Here is a 25,269-nt window from a genome sequence, read left to right as displayed (position 1 = left end):
TTGGATAATCACTTTTGCCACCGGTTCCTGAAAAACCAGTGCTAAATCCTAATTGTTTTTGTCAAAAAAAACAAAAAGGAGGAAAACAGATTTGCCACCGGTTCAACCCAAACCGGTGGGAAAGGTGCTTTTAGCAGCGGCTCGAACCGGTGGAATTTTTTTTAAAAAAATCCGCCTTATACTACCTTCTTTTTCCTTCAGTACTATTCCATTCAATTCGCATTCCCCATCCCCTGCTTTCCCAATTGCTATTATTCTCGAGTCCATTACTGCAACTTCATCAATTATTCTTCCTCTCTCGTTCTCGCCTACATACGACCCTCACCATTGTTCTCGTCCTTCCTGTCGTCCTCCATTGAAGCGCATTCTGGGTTTCTCACCTCCATTGCCGCGCAACTCTTCACTTTCTCTCCATAACTCTCCTCCATTGAAGCGCATTCTGTCGAGCTTTCTTACCTCCATTGAAGCGCATTCTGACTTTCCAACTGCATTGTAGCAGCTTTGAGGTATTATTGATTAATTTCGCAATCTAGGGTTAGTCGTTGATTTAGGGTTTTATGTTCTTTGTGGTTTGCTTTAATTTCTGTTCTTTATGTTTAACCTTTACGTAATGCATCCATACAACAACAATGACATGGCCTTTTCCTTTGTTAAGTTCAAAATTGAATAGATGACTAGTTATTTGTACTAAACTTAGACTAGTTATATTCAAGATATTGAACATTTGAACCCCAACATGCTAAATGATGCTAGTATCAAAATTTGATTTCAAAAAGCAATTTATAGTAGTAGTATCAAATTTTAATTCAAATAAACCTCAATTATTGCTTCAGTTTATATTGTAGTTACATATGTCAATTTTACAGCATACTTGAAAACAGAACAACAAGTATAGGTTGAGTGGATTGCAGAGAGATCAGATGACATTACCAGAATCCAGCCAGCAGTAGCATTATTTTATAGGCAATTGAGAGTGACGTGTGATTAAGGAGAGAGATCGAAACAGGGGGAGGATGACAAGAGTTAAAGAGTGAGTGAAAATAAGGACCTGGTTAGTTGGTTTGTTGCAGACTTGAGGTGGCTGTGTGGCATTTCTGCATCGATGAGTTGGTTATTTGAGACTGATCAACAGTGGAGGGGCTTTGGTGATGGCCATGGAAGGTGGTGGGATGAGCTCAATGGGGGTGAGGCGTAAAAAACAAAAAAGGAAGTTTAAAAGTCACTAGGAACCAATTTAGGAATATACCCACCAAAGGATCGATTGTTATCAGTTAATTAAAAGGAGGATAGATTTGAAATTACCAAAGGTAGAATTATTAATATCAAACTCCTTATATTAAACAAAGGTAAATGATCCAAAATGTATTTTGTAACTTCAACTATATAGGGCGCAAAACAAAACCAAAAAAAAAAGGTGGGCTCAAGCTCAATCTTGATACAACTTATAAAGTGCATAGGTCATTCTCCAGCATTCTTATAGAATTGACTGATTTTTCATCCTATAGCTTCAATTGTTTATATACTGGTAATTGTATACCAATGACCAATCTAGTCCAAAATCCTCATTGAAAGATTCCTTCATACTCTATGGTAAGACATACCCAATTAACGAACACCATGAGTTCTTGAAGCCCTGAACCTCCTTTCCTCTTTTGTAAAATTACACTGTATGACTCATCAAGATATCAAGTACTATCTCATCACTAGGTCATCCACAAAAGATTTTGTCCTATCACTTTGAAAGCTAGTATCAAAAGTTTAGGGTGGTGGTGCACCATGGATGATCTATGTCATGGGGAGGGGAGGTGATTTGAGGTTTGGTGGGGGGTGAAGAAGATCAGATGTGGCTGGGTGGTTTAAGTGTAAAAGGTAGGGCATCAAAGGGAAGGGGAGGGGCGGCTGAGTGTTTTTGTTGGTTAGAGCATGGTGGTGTAGTGGTGGTTTAATTTGGTGTTGAGGATATAACCATGATTAATCTAATTTAAGTTAATTATTTGAGAATTACCTTAATACATCTAGATTAAACAAAGGTTATAAATCCAATGGCCTATATGGTATTGGACATTTCATTTGAAATGATGGATTTAGCCCAATTCACATGATTGGGAATACCAGGTATTTGCATTTGAATTTGATCAAAATTCTAGCCTTTATCATTTTATGTTTAGCCCATAGCATTTGAAATCCATTCCCAGAGATAGTCATTTCTAATCCAAAAAATTGCTCTCCTCGACTCTCTCTCCTCCTCTCAGCCACCATTAAATGCAGAAAGCAAGCTTAGCTTGACAGTGCTTCCTCAAAACTTTAAAAAAACTAGTGATTAGCAATTGTTAGTTTGGTTAATGATGCGTTATTCTTTAGCAATGTATGTAGGTATTAATTACTTACTAACTTATGTTTTTTCTTTTTAATTTTTTTATAGATTCATATGTGATTTGAAGCACAAGTTTAGCTTGAAAACTACAAATTTAGCTCAATTGTGGTATGAATTAAAAACTTAGTCTATGTTTCTTTTTCTTGATTCATGATGAAAGTTTTCTCATGCCATTACAACTTGTGTATTGTTTAATGACAAATAAATACCATAATATATAAATGCTTGCATCATCATATGCCTAGATACTCGTTCAAGGCTTTCTCATTAGGAGAAAGTCTTGAATAGTCCCCGGTTGGGACTGTTCTTGAACGTTTGCTCTCACTTAGGTGGTGAATGTATGTCTTCTTTTTTTGATTTTAAGGAACATCTTGGCTTAGCATTTCCTCGATCACCATTTTCTCTGGGTACATATGTGGGTAAGTTATTACCTACATCGTGTACTTGGAGAACTGGGGGGAAATGCTGCCGGATTTTCCTTAAAATTGGAAAGTCGACATACATTCACTAGTGAGAGTAAACATTCAAGGATGGGTTAGGTTGGAGCGATAAGGACCCTTTGGAAGCATATATGCATTATTGTATCTATATTAATGTTATATGCATGGTGTGTGTTTGAATTTGATTTACATATATAATAGATGTAGCAATTATACATTATTTGTAATATGTTGCCATGTTTAGAGGCAATTTACTTAATGGAGAAGGATCCTGGCTGGATGTATGGTAGACGTGATACATTGGAATTCTTTGACAGGGTTCAAGAGTTTTGTGAGAGGGCTTCAACTTATCAGCGCAGAATGGGTTTCGATTGCCTCTATTGTCCTTGTGTTGATTGTAATAATGTGAAGGTGATTAATAGTGTTGATATCATTAGAGATCATGTAGTTTGTCGTGGGTTTAGGCTTAAATACCATGTGTGGATTCGGCACGATGAAGAAGGAGAGTACACTGGGGATGTTATTGGGAATGATGTGTATGATGATAGAAGCAATGATATTCGTGTGGACGAGGAATACAAGAATGATGAATTTAATATTGATAATGGTGATGAGGATGGATTTGATGATGATCAGGTGGATGAGGTGGAGGATGAAGGGGTGAATGAAATGATGCGTGGTGTTGAAGGTGACGTGTTTGAGTCGTTATCGGAGGCTTCTAAAAAGCCTTTGTATCCTGGGTGCAAAAAATACTCCAAACTATCAGTTGTGCTAACACTGTTTAACATTAAGTCGAAGCATGGGTGGACGGACAACAGTTTTACGTCTTTGTTGACCGTGTTAAGTGAGATGTTGCCTGACGGGAATGAAATTCCTAAGTCATACTATTATGCAAAGAAGCTCATGTGTCCATTTGGTTTGGAGTATAAGAAGATACATGCATGTCCTAATGATTGTATTCTTTATCGAAATGAATATGAACAATTGGAGGAGTGTCCGCGATGCAAGAAGTCGCGCTACAAGCGCATGAGTTGCAATGCTGGTACGAAGGGACCTCCTGCGAAGGTGTTGTGGTATCTTCCCATCATTCCAAGGTTTAAGCGTCTTTTCTCAACACCAAAAGACACAAAAAACTTGAGGTGGCATGCAGAGGGAAGAAAGAAAAACAGAATGCTGAAGCATCCAGCCGACTCCCCGCAATGGAAGAACATTCATATGAAGTTTGGTGAATTTGGTGATGAAGTCAGAAATTTAAGGCTTGGGTTGTGCACGGACGGGATGAATCCATTTGGCACTCTTAGTACCCAGCACAGCACATGGTCGGTACTTTTAGTGATCTACAATTTGCCTCCTTGGTTTTGCATGAAACGTAAGTATGTAATGCTTTCACTACTAATAACTGGGCCAAGGCAACCTGGAAACGACATAGATGTTTATCTTGCGCCACTTGTTGACGATTTGAGAAAGATGTGGGACGAAGGGGTTTCCGTGTTTGATGCTCATAAGAATGAGATGTTCACCTTGCGTGCAGCTCTTATGTGGACCGTTAATGATTTTCCTGCATATGGCAACTTGTCTGGGTATAAGAACAAAGGAAAAAAAGCATGCCCCATTTGTATTGATGACACCCCAAGCATACACCTTGACAATTTCCACAAAGAGGTGTATTTGCGGACTCGAAGGTTGCTAAGGTGCGATCACCCGTACCGTAGGCATAAAAAGGCTTTCGATGGGAAAGCGGAAGAGGGGATTGCGTCTAGGCCATTGACTGGTGAGGAGGTTTATGCTCGAGTTAAGGGTATACGAACAGTATTTGGGAAAACAGAAAAAGCTGCGGACTCAACTGCTCTCTTTAAAAAAAGAATCAATCTTTTGGAAGCTTCCTTACTGGAAAGAACATGATGTTAGACACTGTCTTGATGTAATGCATATAGAGAAGAATGTGTGTGATGCTCTTGTGGGAACGCTGATGAACATTCAAGGCAAAACAAAGGACGGAAAGGGTGCACGGTTAGATTTGCAAAAGATGGGGGTTTGTCCAGAATTGTGGGCTCAGCAAAAGGTTAGAAAGGGAAAGGAACAGGAAAAGAGAGATGAAACGAGTTCGAAACAAGGAAAGGGGAAGAGCAAAGGAAAAGGAAAGTCCACAGATGCGTTGAAGAAGAATTATGATGGAAAAGCAAAGGATGCCAAGGCTTATTTACCTCCGGCTTGCTACACATTGTCAAGGGTAGAAAAACGGATGTTTTGTGCATGTCTGTACGGCATTAAGGTTCCATCAGGGTATGGATCTAACATGAAAAGATTTGTATCCTTAAATGGAGAATTGAAGCTGACAAGTATGAAATCCCATGATTGTCATGTTCTTATGCAAGTATTCCTACCAATTGCAATACGTGGTATTTTACCGAAGCACGTGAGGGAAGCTATTACAAGCCTCTGTTCTTTTTTCAATACAATATGCAGCAAAGTACTTGATCCTTGTGCACTTGATGCTTTACAGGCGGATGTGGTTGTGACTTTGTGCAAATTTGAGATGTACTTCCCACCCTCATTCTTTGACATAATGGTGCATCTTATTCTTCATTTGGTGCGTGAAATTAAGTTGTGCGGTCCAGTGTTCATGAGGTGGTGCTATCCTTTTGAAAGACACATGGGTACATTGCAAAACAAGGTAAGGAATCGGGCTCACTCGGAAGGAAGTATGATTCAAGGGATCGTGGGTGAAGAGATTGGTAATTTTGTGGCCGACTATATAGCTGTTGCTGAACCTATTGGTCTTCCTACTTCTCGACATGAAGGGAGAATTGATGGTCACGGCACAATCGGGTCGAAAAGAATGTCACCTGACCGAGATAAGTTTTTACAAGCACACCTATATGTGTTGCACCATGTTGCAGATGTTCACCCATACTTAGATGAACACATGGCTAGTTTGCGTGATGAATTTCCATCGAAAGGTGAAAGGGAATTGATGCAGATGCATAATAAGAGGTTTGTGAGTTGGTTTCGTGATCGAGTGATGGGTAGAATGGATGAGAGTGTCACTGATACTGTAAGGTGGCTTGCTTATGGTCCTAGGGATGATGTTCGCTCATTTGAGGGATATGACATAAATGGGTACACTTTTTGGATTGAGTGTCAGGATTTGAAATCTTCCTCGACCGAAAACAGTGGTGTAACGCTTGTGGCATCGTCAAGGGAGTTTGCAAGTGCTAAGGATAAATCACCCGTTGATGCAGAGTTATCATACTATGGTCGAATTCAAGAAATATGGGAGCTTGATTATTGTAGCTTCACGATTGCTCTTTTCCGGTGTAAATGGGTTGATAATATCAAGCGTAACGTCAAATATGATGACTTTACTCTTGTAGATCTTAGCCACCTAAATGATAGTGCGGAACCATTCATCCTTGCATCTCAAGCTAAGCAAGTGTTTTACGTAACTGACCCAGCAGATATGAAATGGTTTATTGTGCTAGCCGGCAAAAGAAGAATCCTAGGCATTGGAGATGTTGAGCATGAGGAAGAATATGATGCGTTTGATGACTCGGCCCCTTTCACTGTTCCTAGACCTGTTGTACCAAATGACGTAGACGACCAAACAAATTATGTGCGATTAGACCACAACGAAGGAATATTAGAATGAGGTACTATTTTTCAGCAATTTTGCAATTTTAGGTGTTGAAAGTATTATCAAATGACACGTTAGCCAAAAATGAATTAATTAATTGTCATAAGTATTATAATTAGGCAATTTATATTTGATTTTATAACTGTACCTTACAAATGTATTTATAATACAACTACTAACGTGTTATGATTGTTATGGCAGGTGATTACATCTCATGGCGGACGATCAGGACCGTGTTTGTGTTGAGGATGTAGAGGATGATGATGATGACTTATCTGAGGATGGTGATGAGTTGTATGATGTGAACAAGGAGCCTGATTTGGGTGAGGCAGAAGATTAGGCTCAGGATGAGTTGGAGCGTAGGCTGGATGCATTTGAAATGGAGGCTGAACAAGCGCCTCCTATTGAAAATGCAGCTTCTGAGACGGTTGGTGAGAACGCTACTTCCCACAATCAAAGTCAGGGACAAAGTGGAGGAGGGGTGAGGGCACCGGCTAAGAAAAAGGTGAGGGGTCCGACGACAAGTTTCAAGAAACCCGTCGCTCCCATGGTCCTGGAGTTCGACAAGGCAGGCCAACCTGTAGGTAAATTCCGTCGTCCATATGCTATTCACGTTGGCATTTGTGCGCGTAAAATCCCGATTACACTTCGTATGCGGGAAGTACCTCCAGGCTTGATTGACACATTTTGGAATGATACAAGGGCAATTGTTTTATTTGCATATTTATACAATTATAAATACCTTTACTTTAATGTTATGTAAAAGGGGAAACTAATAATCAACTTTATTTGTGTTTGCAGAGTCTGTTTAATATTTCTAATGATGCCGCCAAGCGAAGGGTGTTTGAATCTTTGCTAGCGGAAAGATTCAGAGGCTTCAAGAGCGAATTAGTTTGTTGTTGGATTACAAAGAGGAAGAAAAAACCAAAGAAGAAGAAAGGCAATGATGATGAAGTCATCAATGAAGAACTACTCCCATGGCAAAAATGGCCAAACATATCGAAGGATGATTGGGAAGCTTTTGTTATTCAACAAAGTACAAAGGAAGCAATAGTAAGTTTAAGTAAATTTTATTACAATTGTATAATATATTATCTCTTTTTGAAGTTATAATATTAACAATTCTAATTATGTAGGAACTGAGGGAGCAAAATTCCAAAAATGCAAAGATGAAGGAATACACCCAACGTATGGGGTGTAAGAAATTTGGTGAATGGAGGGAAACGTGGGTCAACGAAGGAGTATACCCCACTTCGCTACTAGGGTCGTCCAAAGGACCCTCTTCTTCTTCCACGATCACTACGCTGGTGAGTCGTGCTGGTGATTTCTTCTGTTCACTGCATGCGCGTGACAAGGAGACCGAAAAATGGGCCATCAAGGCTCCGAAAACCAAAGAAATGGTTGATAAGCTCGTAAGTAACTACGAACTTGAGAACTCTATGAATATTTTGCATAAATATCACTTATGGATGCTATTGGTTTCTGTTTTTTTTTTATGGCTACAGATTGAACACACTGAAGAACTGGTTGAAGGCAAGCTCGTCCCAAGTGTAGTAAAAGACCCAAGGTAATAATGACATGTTAAGAGGAATAATGAGCTAATTTGATCAAAAATATAGAAAATAGGCATACAAGTAGTGATATAGGCTTTATTCGGGCCATTTAGGTTGAAAATGCGTCTTAAAACACTTGACTTGCTCTTTTAATGTGATTTCAAGCCTTAGCTGCCTCTAAATAGGTAATAATGACATATTAAGAGGAAGAATGAGCCATTTTGATCAAAAATATAGAAAATAGGCATACAAGTAGTGATATAGGCCTTATTTCGGCCATTTTGAATGAAATTGCGTCCCAAAACCATTCAAATGCTCTTTTAATGTGATTTCAAGCCTTAGCTGCCTCTAACTAAGTAATAATGACATGTTAAGAGGAATAATGAGCTAATTTGATCAAAAATATAGAAAATAGGCATACAAGTAGTGATATAGGCTTTATTCGGGCCATTTAGGTTGAAAATGCGTCTTAAAACACTTGACTTGCTCTTTTAATGTGATTTCAAGACTTATCTGCCTATAACTAGGTAATAATAACAGGTTAAGAGGAAGAATGAGCTATTTTGATCAAAAATATAGAAAATAGGCATACAAGTAGTGATATAGGCCTTATTTCAGCCATTTTGAATGAAATTGCGTCTTAAAACACTTGACTTGCTCTTTTAATGTGATTTCAAGCCTTAGCTGCCTCTAAATAGGTAAAAATGACATTTTAAGTGGAAGAATGAGCTATTTTGATCAAAAACATAGAAAATAGGCATACAAGTAGTGATACAGGCCTTATTTCGGCCATTTTGAATGAAATTGCGTCCAAAAACCATTCAAATGCTTTTTTAATGTGATTTCAAGCCTTAGATGCCTCTAACTAGGTAATGGTGACATGTTAAGAGGAATAATGAGCTAATTTGATAAAAAAAAATATAGAAAATAGGCATACAATTAGTGATATATGCTTTATTCGGGCCATTTAAGTTAAAAATGCGTCTTAAAACACTTGACTTGCTCTTTTAATGTGATTTCAAGCCTTATCTGCCTCTAACTAGGTAATAATGACATGTTAAGAGGAAGAATGAGCCATTTTGATCAAAAATATAGAAAATAGGCATACAAGTAGTGATATAGGCCTTATTTCGGCCATTTTGAATGAAATTGCGTCCCAAAACCATTCACATGCTCTTTTAATGTGATTTCAAGCCTTAGATGCCTCTAACTAGGTAATAATGACATGTTAAGAGGAATAATTAGCTAATTTGATCAAAAATATAGAAAATAGGCATACAAGTAGTGATATAGTCTTTATTCGGGCCATTTAGGTTGAAAATGCGTCTTAAAACACTTGACTTGCTCTTTTAATGTGATTTCAAGCATTAGCTGCCTCTAACTAGGTAATAATGACATGTTAAGAGGAAGAATGAGCTATTTTGATCAAAAATATAGAAAATAGGCATATAAGTAGTGATATAGGCCTTATTTCGGCCATTTTAAATGAAATTGCGTCTTAAAACACTTGACTTGCCCTTTAAATGTGATTTCAAGTCTTAGCTGCCTCTAACTAGGTAATAATGACATGTTAAGTGGAAGAATGAGCTATTTTGGTCAAAAACATAGAAAATAGGCATACAAGTAGTGATATAGGCCTTATTTCGGCCATTTTGAATGAAATTGCGTCCAAAAACCATTCAAATGCTCTTTTAATGTGATTTCAAGCCTTAGCTGCCTCTAAATAGGTAATAATGACATGTTAAGAGGAATAATGAGCTAATTTGATCAAAAATATAGAAAATAGGCATACAAGTAGTGATATAGGCCTTATTCGGGCCCTTTTGGTTGAAAATGCGTCTTAAAACACTTGACTTGTTCTTTTAATGTCATTTCAAGCTTTAGCTGCCTCTAACTAGGTAATATTGACATGTTATGAGGAAGAATGAGCTAATTTGATTATAAATGTAGAAAATAGGTGAAGTAGTAGTCATATAGGCCTATGTATTAAATTTTTGCCTAACTTAAATTGTAAATGTATTTTTACATACATAACCTAAGTAATTAATTCTAGCTAACATCATTTTTTTTAACCAAGTTTTTCAAGGTACAGAAAGGAGGTCCATTGACGAGCAAAGAGCTGAATGAAGTTCGAGATATGTTAGCGTCTTTCATCACATATAATTTAATTTGAACTTGTTAACTTATACATTAATTATTAGTATAGTTTGTAAATATAACACCTTTTAATTAATGAGTTGTAAAAGCTATATGACATTTCATTGTATCGCATTTACGGTTATTAATTAATATTTATGTATTGTTTTTATTATTCCAATGTAAAAATTATTATATTATTAGTATTTTTAATAAAAATAATAATAATACGGGTAATAATTTGGGGTATTATTACTGGTATTATAATATATTTTAATGGCAGAATTAAAATACAGGATGTGCAGGTTTGTAATTATTTTTAATTATAAAAAAAAAAATTTAAAAAAAAACAGGTTTTGCCACCGGTTTTTTCAATGAACCAGTGCCCAAAATTAATTTAAAAACTGGCGCGCTTACTTTTGCCACTGGTTCACTGTGAAAACCGGTGGCAATGATGATGTTTTGCCACCGGTTCAATTGAAAACCGGTGGGAAAAGTGCTCAGCTTAAACCTAAATCAGCATGTTTTGCCATCGGTTCACCCCAAAACTGGTGGGAAAAGTTCTTTTTGCCACCGGTTTTAAACCGGTGGCATATCTTTGAGGATTTGCCACCCCCCAAATCAAGAACGGTTCAAAACCGGTGGGGAATGGGGGGTTTGAACCGGTGGGGATTGGGGTTTTTCGTCTAGTGCTCCGACCACCCCGAGCATCACCTCAAGCAGCTGAAAGTGGCAGCTAAGCAGCAGCACCGCAACAGAAAAGAGCAGCACATCCAGCAGCTCGGCAGCTCAGGCCACCGCGGGCGTGGCTGATGCTGCCGCGGGCGCGACTCTCTGCTTTTCCCAGCCTTTGCAACTTCCTGGAGATGCCTCAGAGAAGCTGTTGCCGCGGGCGCACGGGTTTTTGGGTGTTTTTCAATATTAGTATTTGGATTTCCATCTTTCTCTTCTTGTAATATAAATAGAATGATTTCTTAGACTTCGAAGAGGAAGTTTTTACATTTTCTCTCCTCTAATTAGGATTAGGGTTAGATTAGTAGTTTCTCTCTCTGGTTTAGGAGTAGTTTTAGAGAGACAAAGCTTGGGAATTCAGTGGAGATTTGAGAGCTTAAAGAAGCAATTTTGTGGATTCCCTTCTCAATTATTCAATAAGCTTTTCTAACTTTCTCTCACCTTTATTGTTTTATTTAATTCTTATTTTCGCTTAATTCTTTGTTGATTAGAGTAGATAATTAGTTTACTTATTTGATTCTTGCTTTAATTTTTGTTTTACCTTGTTTTCCATGTTTTTCTTCATTATGTTTGCTTAGATTTTGACCTAGGAAAATGGATGAAGGTTATGTTGATGAATTGAGTGATTGATTGTGATTAGTATGCAATTGATTGTTGATTGTTGTGTTGGATGATGCTTATATTGATTAGAATCTTTTTAGCTAATTAATTCTAGGTTTTTAATTGTGCTTTCAATTAATTGCGCGGAAGTGAGTTGATTGAGAGTCTAGATTCTTCCATGCCTATGCTAGGCTAGTTGCACGGGAGTGAATTAGCTTAGTAGGATAATTAGCATGCTTAACTGTGTGAGAGTGTTGAGTGTGTTAATCGTTCCTAATTGAGATCATGATCATCTAATTGCAATTTGTTATTGAATTCATTAATGTAATTGGATTCCCCTTTTCCCTAGTATCTTGTTGATTGCTTTAAGTAGTGTTTTAGTTGTTCCTCTCTCTATCTCACAACCTTCCTACTAGTTTAATTAGCTCAAATTGATACACTTAGTCCCTGTGGTTCGACCCTAGCTTTCCACTATCTAGTGTAACTTGGTAGAGTAAGATTAGGAATATAAATTGTTGATTTGATTTAGGATAGTAGACCACGACTTATTATCCGGAGGTCAACGATTTATATATATATATGTATCATATTTGTTTCAATTCATTCATCAAAATGGAGTCCGTCAATTAGATAGTTTAGTTGTTATTATTTTCAACATTAAATTTATTTTATTTTCAAATTTCTTTCAATTTTAAATATCACGTGTTTATGCCCCATTTATGCATTTAAATCTATATTCTCAAATGGTATGTTAAAGCGACATTGAATACTCGAATCAAAATAAAAGGATTTGGAAGCTAATTTTAATTGATGTTACTAATCATCTATACCTAGTATATAATAAGGGAGTTAGGATTGACATGTGTCATCCCCTCATGAATCAACTAAGCCTAAAGTGTGTAACAAGAACGCGACACGTGGCACTCCCTTTTTCCGACACGTGTCATGTTTTTTTTTTTCCACTTGTTTTTGTTCCGTCCGTTCATGTTCCTAACATTCATATTATGACTGTTTAGCTTCTTTTATCTTTTCATTTAGCTTGGATGATGTGTAGTCTTTTCGAGTGTTCAGCACAAATGCAGCATAGATCATCAGCACAAACCCCATGTTTGTATAGTCTATCCTTGACTTGCAACCTCTGCATAATGATTAGCCACTAATTAAATCTGTGTTTAGGAATGGAAAGTCTGTTCCAAACAACAGAATCCCATTTAACTCTCTGGCCTTGCTCAGTAATGGCCTTATAAGCCCTTGCAATAGAAAACTCTTGTCCATGTTGAGGCCACCAATCAGTAACTTCCAAGCCTGTAATAAAATCTTTAACCTGACAAATCCTCCTCCAAATCCAACTTCCCAAAGCTGAAGGACTATAAGCCCACTAATCACCATTCTGTAATTACATAGAATGAATCCACCTCACCCACAAAGTGTCCTTGCCCTCTGCAATTTTTGCCAAACAATTTTAGTTACAGCTAGATAATTCCACATGAAAATATTCCTAAATCCAAGCCCCCATACTTCTTAGGCAGACAAACATGATCCCATTTTACATAACCAATCTTACTCCCATCCAATTTCCCTTCCCAAAGAAATTTCCTGTAGATTTTATTGATAGCATTGATAAAAGCAACAAGGATAACCATAATTTGCATCCAATAGGAGCACAGGCTCATGAGGACAGAGCTAACAAGCACCAGCCTGCCAGCAAAAGAGATATGCCTTATTTGTAATGTCCTAATTCTATTTGTCATCTTCTGAATCAATAAAGCGCAGTCCGAGGCAGTTAGAGCCTTGTTGCAAATAGGGGCACCTAAGTACCTGAAAGGCCAAGATCCCAACTTGAACCAAAACCTTTGACTCAAAACACCAAGATCATCATTTGACATGTTAGCATGGTACAATTCAAACTTCACCCTGTTGGCTTGAAGACCAGACACCTTTTCAAAGTGTCTAAGACCTTGCAAGAGCATTAAAACACTAGTTAAGTCACCTTTGTAAAACAACATTAAATCATCAGCAAAACACAGGTGGTTCAAAGCTAAGCTCTTGCATCTAGGATGAAACATAAAAGCACTCTTTGAACCAATATACTTCATTGTTCTAGTCGGTCCCCTTGTCTAAGGTCCCTATTAGCACCAAAGAATCTATGGGAAGTAGTGCCATTAATGAGTAAGGTGAAGCTAGAAGTAGTGATGCAAGCCATCACCACTTTTATAAAATGATCAGGAAAGGCCAGAGCTTCCATCAAATCCTGTAAGAGCCTCCATTCTATAGTATCATAGGCTTTCTGTAGGTCCAATTTCATTAGACAGCTGTGAGGTGTGTTTTATTTTCCTTGCATAATGACTCACTAGTCTTGGCACACCAGAATATTATGGATAATACTTCTCCCCTTGATGAAAGCACCTTGGGTGTCAGAGACAATGTGGGGGTAGGACAACACCCAGCCTAGAACAAATCAGCTTTGTAATCCCCTTGTAAAGTACTGAATACATTTTGAACAAATCAGCTTGATCAGCCCCAACTTTACTCCAGAATACATTAATGGTTGATCAAGTTGGTGTTTTCTTCAAAATGTTGTTCGTAGTGGTCAAAACGGCATGGTAGATCAAGCGCAACATAATTGATCGATTCGTCTTCGCTTTCAAGAGTCGAGAGAGTAATATGCGACGTCATCACAAGCTCATTATTCAAGAAATTGAAAAGATCATATGATGATAATGATGGTAATGGGTCTCCCATTATTTGGTCCATGCTAGCATCTTTTCCACTAACAAACGATAATATAAACGTTAATATGGTGATAATACTATCAAAACCCTAGCAATCTAAACAATGATTTGTATATTGTTTTAATCTAGTTTACTTTTTTTAAAACATATAATAGCATGTGAATGCAGTTCTTTAAATTAAAACTTTGCAAGAATTTTTTTTTAACAATAATATTATGATATTTCGATAATATTTATCAATCATCATACATCAAAACAAGATTTAACATATAACACAAATATGCCGAAAATTTTATTATGGTCTTATATAAAAAGCCATGGTAGTGCCCAAGTCTCAGCCAATCACGTCACTCCATTTTGATGAGTAAGCAGGGCATAATTTGGGAAAGTCAACAGTATATAAAGAGTATGTATCCGTACACTTACACACTATACTTGTATTTATGTATTTTTTTCAAATAAATATTTTCCAAAATACGAAAACTATTTTATGGTATTTGTATGTATGCAAATCCGCCTTAAATAAGTATATACGATATACTATATAAATTTAAATTTATACCCTTGATTAATTAGAATGTGATTTACACTTTTACACTTCAATAATTAGAATGTGATTTACACTTATACCCTTGATTAATTAGATTGTGCTTTACACATATACCCTTAACTAATTAGAATCAATAACTTCTAAAAATCAACATCATTCGACTGAAAATTTCCAGTTGAAAATTTCGACTTAAAAACTTCATCTTCTTCATTGTGTGTTACATGGAGGATAACAATAACGGAGGTTAACAATGGTGGTTGTATATATATATTTTTTTTTAATAATTTGGAAAACTGTCACGTGAAGAATGAAACGAATCTGCAAGTCTCTTTCATGTTCGATTATCTAATTAAGCCCAAAAATCTGGAAGTCATCCATGAATCTCCATGAAACTACATGGTTGTTTTTCGAAAAAAACCTTATAGAAACAACCTTTTTTCGGATCCCTTTCATTGACAAAACATCCATAATTGAATTGCAGCGGCTAATTTTAGGGTTTAGGGATTAGTTTATGAAGTTTTTTGGGGGTTTTAATTTTTAGATCTCCATGGATGAGTGTAGTTGCAGAGATTAGGGTATTTTTGAGGTTGGGTAGGTTGAAGACGACCGCAATTTAATTTTGGAAATTATGCGAGCTAAAGATGTCTACATCCTCACATTTTGGACACTTCCATAATACTTTATGGACGCTTCCATAGTAAATTATAACCCTTGAACAATGTGGACAATTCAATCTTCTTTCTAAGCTATACATTTATAAATTGGAAGTCAAATTATAGACTGTAAGTATCATTAAATTAATGGATCATAATCTTCAGTAAATTAATGGACCCTAATTATCAGTGTCATTATCCGATCTAATTATCATTCACAATCAATTTGCCTTGGCACACTGTTAGGGAATTGAATTTTGAAAAAATAAATGGCATTCAAAAACTCCAATTGTATTGATATAACAACAATGTGATCGTGGAAAGGAGTATAATAAATTGCATCCGTTAAGTTTATAAAGTGAATTAGTTTTCTATATGATAAGTATTAAAACTAGCTAGACTTGGGAAATCCAAGTGTGATGACTATAGGTTTGGTAATAACCACAATAACGTTCCGACGTTTCCAAAACAATATCTATACATTCACATCCATAAGTGAAGTGTCATTATACAACCTCGACAAAGCTTGCAACAATGCGTATTGTCAAAAAAAAAAAAAAAAAAAAAAAAAAAAAAAAAAAAAGTAAAAAACCTTATAACAATTTGATATTGGGTAGGAGTATAATCAATTAGATTAAATGAGTTTTAAAAGTAAATGAGTTCCTACAAAATATTTTGGAATTACATAGTGCTTCATCATATATAGTTTATCGTTTCAAGGTCATCATCAATAATTATACGTTCGTCAAATTACTTCTTGATTTTTTTTTTTTTTTGTATGAAAATTAGTTCTCCATGAATGCGTGTATAACGGTTTTAGAGATAATTAGTTTTTTCTAGGTTGAATATAACTGCAAATTTATATTGGGAAATACACGTGTTGAACATGAGGACAACTTTCTATTTTGGACACGTCCATAGTTAGTACTTAACATGGCCATATACATTTATCCTAGACATTTACGTATATTGTCTATACACACGGTCTAGATTCATTCCCACAAATTTTGAACTGGTTGAGGGTGTAATTCAAAGGCCTAAATTAAGGTGATTTATTACCTTAATGAGAGATGTTAAAAGGAGTAAGGAGCAGCCATGCATCTTTCAAAATCAATCAGAATTAATGAAAGTATTCAAGAGCATCAAATAAAAGGAAAGTTTGACAAAGTTGGCGTGTGATTGATAGTGGCTATCACCAACAATGAAGCAGCTGTCCTCTTTCGATTTTTGGGAATTGAAATCAATGACTAATACTCCGATGCCGTTGACATTTCTAAACTTTTGGCAATACAATTTTCATTCTCAATCCATGTTTTAATGCAGCAGTTACCAACTATGAATTAATTTACGTTATAAACTAAAAATATATAATTAATTACACTCCTTGTCATTAAAATACAATCGAAGTGTTAGAATGCCATTACTTACAAATCTTTATATATATTTGTTGTCATGAAAATAATTGTTTACTTTAGAATAATTGTTATGTACTCTTTTGTCAAATCAATTTAAATTTATCTATATATATAGATAAAATAAGGATAAATTGCGAGAAAAGTCGTTTTAAGTGGTTGACGTTGTAAGGAAGGTCCTTTTATAAAAAATGTGGCACAAAAGGTCCTTTTATGGCAATTGGGTTGTGAGGAGGGTCCTTGACTAAACTCCGGCGTTGACCAATTTTTTCCGGCCAAAAAAAGTCAAGTGTTGTGCACATGACCACTGAAAATTTTTTTTTTTTTTTCCTTTTCCTCTTCTTCCTCGATTTTCCTTTTTCGATTTTCCGGCCAATTTTTTTTGCAATCAGAGGGGGTATGCAAATGGTGGGGTATTACTGTGTTGCTTCTCTAAAGTTGTTCCTTCTCTGAAATTCTTCAGTAGTTGTGGGGTATTACTGTGCTACTTCTCTAAAATGGTTGCTTCTCTGAAATTCAACCCTAATATTGCTATTCTGAAATTAAATCAAATCAAGAGGGTATTTTGTGTTGTTGCTTCGATTGTTGGTGCTACAAAGGTGCGATTGTGGGGAGATTGCCAGTGATGCAAAATGAGGGAGAGGGTATGAGAGTGGAATGTTATTGATGTTGTTGAGTGGTTCGTAAGAGTGGAGAAGGGTTTTAAGGGAGACAAGGTAAGGTTGTGGTGGTGGGTCTGGGTTTCTGAAGTGGATGTGGGGTTTTTAGGGTGGTAGAGCTTGGTGGCGATTGGCGAAGAAAGCAAGGGATGCTACTGTTGTTGGAGTGTGAGGATGTTGATTGGTTGGAGATACAGGGAATTGGCGATGAAGGTGGGTTGTTTACAGTGAAGGGAAGGTGGCAAACGCTGCTATGGTTGTTGTTATTGTTGCTGTAATTGTTGTTATTTGCGTTGTCAGTTGGCTGGAATTTGGTGGAGTGGTGGCTGATTGGTGTTGCGTGGGTTGCTGTTGGTGTTGTGCAAGGGAAGGTTTGTTTGGAGTGTTTTTGAAAGAGAGAAAGGGTGGGGGAAAGGGATGGGGTTTCTTGTTGCTGGAGGTGGAGGTGTGGTGGGTGGAGGTTTGGCCGAAAATGCCATTCACGGAGGTGTGGAATTGAAAGGGAGGAAGAAGATGAAGAGGAAAAAAAAAACATAAAGAAGATTCCAGTGGTCACGTGCACAACACATGACTTTTTTTGGCCGGAAAAAATTAGTCAACGCCGGAGTTTGGTCAAAGGACCCTCCTCAAAACCCACACTACAAAAAAAAAAATGAGAATAGGCAACACACAATATTGCAACAAAATGCCAAATGTTGTCTTTTGTAGGAAAAGACAACAATACTTGTTTGTTACCTTGATCTTGAACAATCTATACCACAATACAATGCAACATTTTAAAAAGTGTTGCTTTAGTGTATGTAAGACAACAGTATTATATAATGTAGCCTTTTTTTAACATTAGGCAACATTTATTTCACATGTTGTCCAAAAAGATAACAACAATAAAATTGTTATCTATGCAACAAGTTTAGAAACGTTTTTCCAAGGTATGTAAGGCAACGATTGTTATATGTGTTTTCATTAATTTATGGAAGCCAACAGTTGTAACACTTTTACTTACTCCCTTCGTATTTTATTACTTGCTCATTTCTCCATGCGCGGAGTTTTGGAAGAAATTAGTAAAATATTGTGTAAGGTTTTCAAAAAAGAAATGAGCAAGTAATAAAATACGGCCGCAAAAGAAAAGTAAAGCAAGTATTAAAATATAGAGAGAGTATAGTTTTGTTAACTTAACGACACAAATATGTAACAAAATCATATCATTCTTTAATGAAGTAATGTGTAAGTTGTAAACCTGTAATCATAATATTATTACTACATACGGGTATTCAGATCAAGAATTATGTATAATCTTTTTTACAATTTTGTTATAATATTTTATTTTAGTATAATATTGATATTGTTAAAAAAAAATCAAGATATTTAATTTAGAAAGAGAATTCAAGATACAGTATACTACGTATGTAATAATAACTATAGTACAGTCGATGAAACTAAGAAATAATTATATTCATTTATACATAGGTAAAACTTCAAAATCTTATACAATTTATGTTTATATTCCAAAAAAAAAAATATTATATAAGATAATATGACATATAATCATCAAAAGAATTCAGACAATACTATTGAAAAATATGCTAAGAACTGCATTACCAGTTCCCGACAAAACTCATAACAAAGTTCATCCAGTATACTAATTACCAAACATCTAAACAAAATTATATTGCTTTGGAACACATCATAACATACTGACATACTAATAAAAAGATGTAAGTCAAAGAGTGAGAAACCCATATCCTCATCGTCACTTCCCTCCTTTAGCTTCTTTTCTTCCTTAGGCGCCTCTGCGAGAGCTACCCCACCTCGTTAACTAACCTCGTGTAGCTATGTCAAAAGCTCAAAATTATGCTATGTTGCTTGCTAGTTCTTAAGACTTCTTGAGAATTCTGCTACTAGCCGGAAGCAGGGGTCATTCAACTATGCACAAACTGCTTTTGGAATCTACAAGGTTTAAGATCATCGAGGTTAATTAAAAAATCTTCACATAGATTAGCTTAAAAATTTTATTTTACCGAAGTACTAATGAGTAAGAATTCAGAAGTCCTTCGTAATGTTGATTTGATCAGGCCTTCACTAATGAGATATTTTTCATAATTGATAAGTGAGATGATTGCATCTAGAATGAGACAACTTGAATGTACTTACAGTTAGAAAAGTGAGTTTGACCAGCAACAGCTGATGAAGTAGTTGGGTTTAAAGGGAATCCTAATGATGCTCAGTAAAGAAAACAGGGGCTGGCATGGTAATGCCACAACTTTTGACAAGCATAATCATGTTCAAAGATATCTACAAAACCCAACCTATGTTATTACATACAAAATCAGCTAGCCCTATTATAAAAATTGCATTTCTATACCAGAATATGGGGTGATGGACGAAAACTGCAAGAAAATGTTGTAAAAGCTCAAAATGGCTTATGCAAACTATTATAAAAAGGTTTGCACTGAATTTTTTTTGCTTTTCAAGAACAAGTTTATACTTCAAATTTAGATGGACTAACCAAACTATCATCAGTTACCATGTTATGGACATAAACCTAGATAATAATAAGAATTATGATATCAAATGCATTATACAAAAAGAGCATAAAGGCAGCAGATTGGTCAGTACCTCTGAAGATCCTCCTGAAACACCTGCACATGCTACTTTCAGATGATATGAAATGAGCTTTTCTCCAAAACTAAAAAGAAACAATAACTGGTCGTTTATACCAGTCTGACGCTCTCGTGGGTACTGCATAAATGTACAATAGATTAAATATAAGAATATAAAATAGATTAGAGAACCTACTAGCTAATCTAATAACATTACAAGCAAAGGACATAAGCTTCTTCAAGAGGTTATACCAGCACCAAAATCAGTTTCTGAAACCCCGTAATGATTCCAAGCCTGTGAACCATAAAAAGTGGGGTAATCAATAAAGTACTAGTCAGACAAGAAAGCAAGAAAAGGTAAAAGCAATATGATATGTCCAGCAAGAGAATGGTTTGAAGGTAGAAAAAACCATATATAAAGTAAACTTATACATGAAAGAAAGTTGCAAAATCAAATAAAGTACAACCACACTTGGATGAATTGGATCAAGAAGCTTTAAGCCAGGCAACCTAGGCCAAGATGAGATATGACCTACTGGGACTTCATAGTTATTTAATTTGGGCCCTTAACTAATTCAAATCACGTTACACTCAAATTGTCATGAATTGAAACATCTGGCGGAGTAGCAGAGAGCATCGTTTAGCAATGTCTAGCTGAGCAGCACATACACACAACCATAAGGAATTACTTAAATAGCACCTAATGTATAAGCATATAAATTGATTTCATTAAGTCCATTATAATTACTTCCCAAACACAAAACCAAACTAATCCCAACAAGAGATACTCCAAATAGCAGTTAGAAATTAATGAGCATGAAAAAGATAGTACTATAAGCTTAGTCGGTTTAGGCTGTGATTTGGTAAGATAGACCAAAATCTGATCCTCATATGTTATAATTCCAAAATCTGATATGGATGTCGTAAAAATATCAATCAACTCACAAAATCCCCAAGATCTTATCATATTTGTGTCTAATTGGTATATATATGATATATCTATGAGAATACTAATACTTACAATTATCTAATTTTACTTACCAACATGATTTCACCCAAAGTAAAATATTCTCAAACTAATTCTTATTCACAAGTCCAATTTAACAAACACTATTGCAATCAAACAAAACCAAAATTGCATAACCTAGAATGCTTGATTAAGCATGACATAAATTTTACAAAGTAGCTGAAAGAATTCAGCATAATTTTACCTGAGTTGCTGCTGCTGCCTGTAGCTTGCGACTGCCTGCGGCTGGTGATTATTTGCTGCCAGCGGCTAGCTGTTGCTGCAGATGGCGAATGCCTGCTGGTGGCGGCTAACTGCTGCCTGCTGGAGGCTGCTAGATGCTGGCTGCTAGCTGTTGGCTGCACGGTGCTAACTGCTGCTAGTGGCTAATGACTAAGCTACCTGCTGGTGGTGGGTAGCAGCTGCCTGCTGCTGGCTGCTAGCTGCTGCTGCGGCTGTCGGCTTCCTGCTGCCTGCTGCTGCTGCGACTGTCGGCTTTCTGCTGCCTGCTGCTGCGGGTGGCTGGCTGTTAGATCACCTGGTTTGTATATATGCTCCTTTGGGCTGCAAGAAAGTAAAACTTGTCAATTTAAATATTTTGAGAATCATTATGAGTGACAGTCCATGTATTCCAATCCTTTGTAAGATAATAAGAAATCGTACCAAAAACAGATTATACCTCATTGTTGCACAATCCTTTTCTCAATATTACAAAGAGATTGCAGAAACACACTTGCAACCATCATAAGCCATAAAACAATATGCAAATGAAGTGATATTTTAGCAATTAAACAAGTAATTATACTAAAAATAGTTGATCTAAAACATGATTTCACGGATTGACATCAATAATATAGATTATCAAACAAATTTAAGCACTATCTTAATCATAAGCTTGGTGCAGATACAAACTCTAGAAACCAAGTGAGTAAAACTGGACTAGCACCTAATCCCATGCCCACCAAACATCGAGCTACTAGCAATACTAAGAAGTTTGGTGAAGCTGCACTCAGTAGACCAGCTGCACATGTAACTACTGCTGAAAACACAAAACCTTTCTTGAAACATACAGAGTTGCAAATAATTTAGAAATATTTTCATACGAGAATGATATGCTTATATTATTAATTATGTCCTAAAATCTATCTAATTCTCAAAAGTTATAATTCCAAAATATGACATGGCAGCAATAAAAATATCAATTAGCTCACACCAATGCTAATTCCATAATCTATTCTCAAACTTATTCGTATTTTAAAGTCCAATTTAACCAATACTTTTGCAATCAAACCAAATCAAAACTGCTAAAACTAAAATGCTTGATTAAGCATGACGTAAATTCAGCATATTTTTACCAGATTTAAGCTTGAATGATATTATTCCAATATCGACAAGCTGCTGCCTGCGGTATTCTGCTGTCTACTGCCTGCTGCATGCGGCTGCATGCGGCTGCCTGCTGCTAGAGCTGGAAAATGCCTGCAGCTTTCCAGGCTGGTGGCTACATGCTATTGCGTGTGGCTGGCTAATAGAAAACTCTTAACATCTCCTCCAACAGAAATAAAAAATGCATATTCAATTTTTATAACAACAGAAATTCATATAGTATTGGGGACAAAGCAAGGGTTACTGATGAAAAAAGAAAAAATTTATTAACTTTAAAAATTAGATAAATTAAAGGTCACAAATCTCACAATACGAAAATTGAGTCACACCCTAAAAGAGATACAGCCAAAGAGAATGGTAACAAGCACCTAACAATCCCATGCTAACATTGTAATACAAATCTCTTTCTAGATAAGTAATCAAACAATCATTCAACATCGATACACGAAAAATGGAGTACATATTAGCCAATGCTATTAAATTATGATAAGCAATTCAAAGTGGCAGACAATTGATAAATTGAATTGTGGTTAGTAACTAAAGTAGTGGACAATTTGAAAATTCAACTAGACTAACAAAGATATACACAAGCAACTAGAGTACGGCAACCAAAAAACAAATAATATAAAAATAAAGAAAGAAATAAAAAGAATTAGATACATGCAGAAGCAATATAGAACAAGGATGCTACGAATTACTCACATGAAGCTGGGTATTGTGTTTTTCTATTTCTGCACTGAATATCGTGACTTTATCGCACCGAATATCAACAACCTATGGAAAATATACAAAGCAAAATTGAGATTGCAAATTGTAAGTTAAATAAAAACAAGGTACATTTACAAAATCAGTAATTATTTAAGAAAAGATGATCATACTGAGAAATTAATTTAGTTGGGATGTTCAATTACAAAATTAAACTAGATTTCTAAAAATACTATACTCCGTAAATTGGAAATTTGATCTGATTAGCACAAATTTGAATGATAATTAAATTATAAATTGGAATCAAAATAAAAGTATAAACTGAAATCAAATGAAATTATAAAGTGAAATTAGGTTTAAGTCATAAAGTTGGGAAGCAAAATTCAGATTGCAATCAAAAGTAGTCGAAAGAAATCTAGAAAACGATTAGAATTCTAGGAGCCATCCACTTCGTCCCCTCCACAGCTCCACTCCACTCAAGCTTACAGACTGTCACACCTCCAAGCCTTCCAACCTCACTGAACATGCAATTGATGCAAATTAATTAAACAATTCCCTACCTGAGTGTCTGACCCAACCCATGAGCCCGACAGCCACTCCCCAGGCCCCAGACCCAGAGCCCCCAGCCCAGCCCCGACAGCCACCCCCTCCCCCTGCACCACCACCGAAACCACCCTAAATTGAGTATATGAATTTCGAGTACGCTTTAATGGAGAATTTCGAGTACGCTTCAATGGAGAATTTCTAGTACGGTGATTGATTTTGTGGGAAGTTTGTTATGGGTTTGTTTGTTTGATTTTGTGTGCCTGCCACCTACTAACGAATTAATTGGGTTTGTTTTTTTTTTTTTTTTCTACGAAATTTTCTTTTTCTTTTTATACAAGAACACTGCTTATTTTATTGAGTATTAAATCAAGAGATGCTAAATCCAAAAATTTCCTACTAAGCATTACATTCAAGCTAATCTTTAATAATAATAATAATAATAATTATTATTATTATAATAACAACAACAACAACAACAATAATAATAATAATAATAATAATAATAATAATAATAATAATAATAATAATAATAATAATAATAATAATAATAATAATATAGTATGAAGTATTTTGTGAGGGGAACATACATTTATTAAATCATGATTAGATTTATTAAAAGAGATAATCATGAGCTTAAACTTTATATGTTATTATCAATTATAATCTATGTTGTGTCAAAAAAATTATACTTTGTATGTTAACTATGGAGTGTATTTTTTTAAATAAAGTATGATTAGTGATGGTTAGATGAATAAGTGTGTAATAATGAATGAGTAATTGACATTAGTTATAGGTAGAGTTGTCAACTTAAAATATTGTATCAATTACAGGCTTACCCTTGACGGATCGAGTCATAACGAGTCAAATTCCTCTCAAGGCGGGATGGAACCATAGCCTTTGTTGTGGTTACCATTTTGATCCACCTCATCCATCTTGGGTTAGATCAGGTCTTGTCAATTTCGAGTCAAGATCTATTGAGTAAAGATAACATGTTTGATTTTTTTCACTATTTGTATGCTAATTTTGACCATCATTTTTTTAGTAACTTATAAAAAAAAAAAATTTATCATGAAATATATTCTTAAATAGGTATTACTCCGTAATAATAAAGTTTTGTAATCTCAACTTGTTAATATTTTTTACCAATATACTATAAAACATAACTAATAGACTAGGAAATCATATTTAAATCATTAAAACCTTTTTCCCTTTTATGGGTAATCAAACCCTAACACAATAATTAAAAAATAGTGTGTATAATTACATTCTATCATTAAATGAGGGTTTAAAACTCATTAGAAACATTTTTAAATCATTAATTTAACAACCACAACAACCTAGGATCAAACCCTAACCACATACATTCCCAAATTCTAGGGTTTGTAAATTGGGGTTTTTGATTAAATTAAAATCTGACAATTATAGAAATAAATTAACAACATCAACTACCCAAAATCAATATCAAAACATAATCAAAATCATGCTCTAAATTCATTAAAACAAGCTAGAATTAAATTAAGGAAAAGAAAGAGTTTTTTTTCCTTAATATCGAAC

At 35.5% G+C, this 25,269-nt stretch overlaps 1 long non-coding RNA gene across 5 annotated transcripts; it reads right to left on the bottom strand.

Annotated features, from left to right (window-relative positions):
• Nucleotides 1-19,017: 19,017 nt before the first annotated feature.
• Nucleotides 19,018-24,136, bottom strand: LOC110724420. Of its 5 annotated transcripts, none has more exons than XR_002511983.1 (7): nucleotides 23,730-24,136; nucleotides 23,167-23,238; nucleotides 22,437-22,627; nucleotides 21,287-21,645; nucleotides 20,328-20,370; nucleotides 20,092-20,214; nucleotides 19,018-19,422 (listed from the first exon to the last, which is right to left on the bottom strand). It is a non-coding gene; the product is annotated as an uncharacterized LOC110724420 (long non-coding RNA). The 5 variants fall into 5 exon arrangements; XR_002511982.1 differs by having other exon boundaries at nucleotides 22,437-22,624; XR_002511984.1 differs by having other exon boundaries at nucleotides 22,437-22,616.
• Nucleotides 24,137-25,269: the final 1,133 nt, after the last annotated feature.

This window comes from Chenopodium quinoa, unplaced genomic scaffold (assembly GCF_001683475.1).
Source record: "Chenopodium quinoa cultivar QQ74 unplaced genomic scaffold, ASM168347v1, whole genome shotgun sequence".
NCBI lineage: Eukaryota > Viridiplantae > Streptophyta > Magnoliopsida > Caryophyllales > Amaranthaceae > Chenopodium > Chenopodium quinoa.
This window is presented reverse-complemented; position numbering and strand designations above follow the sequence as displayed.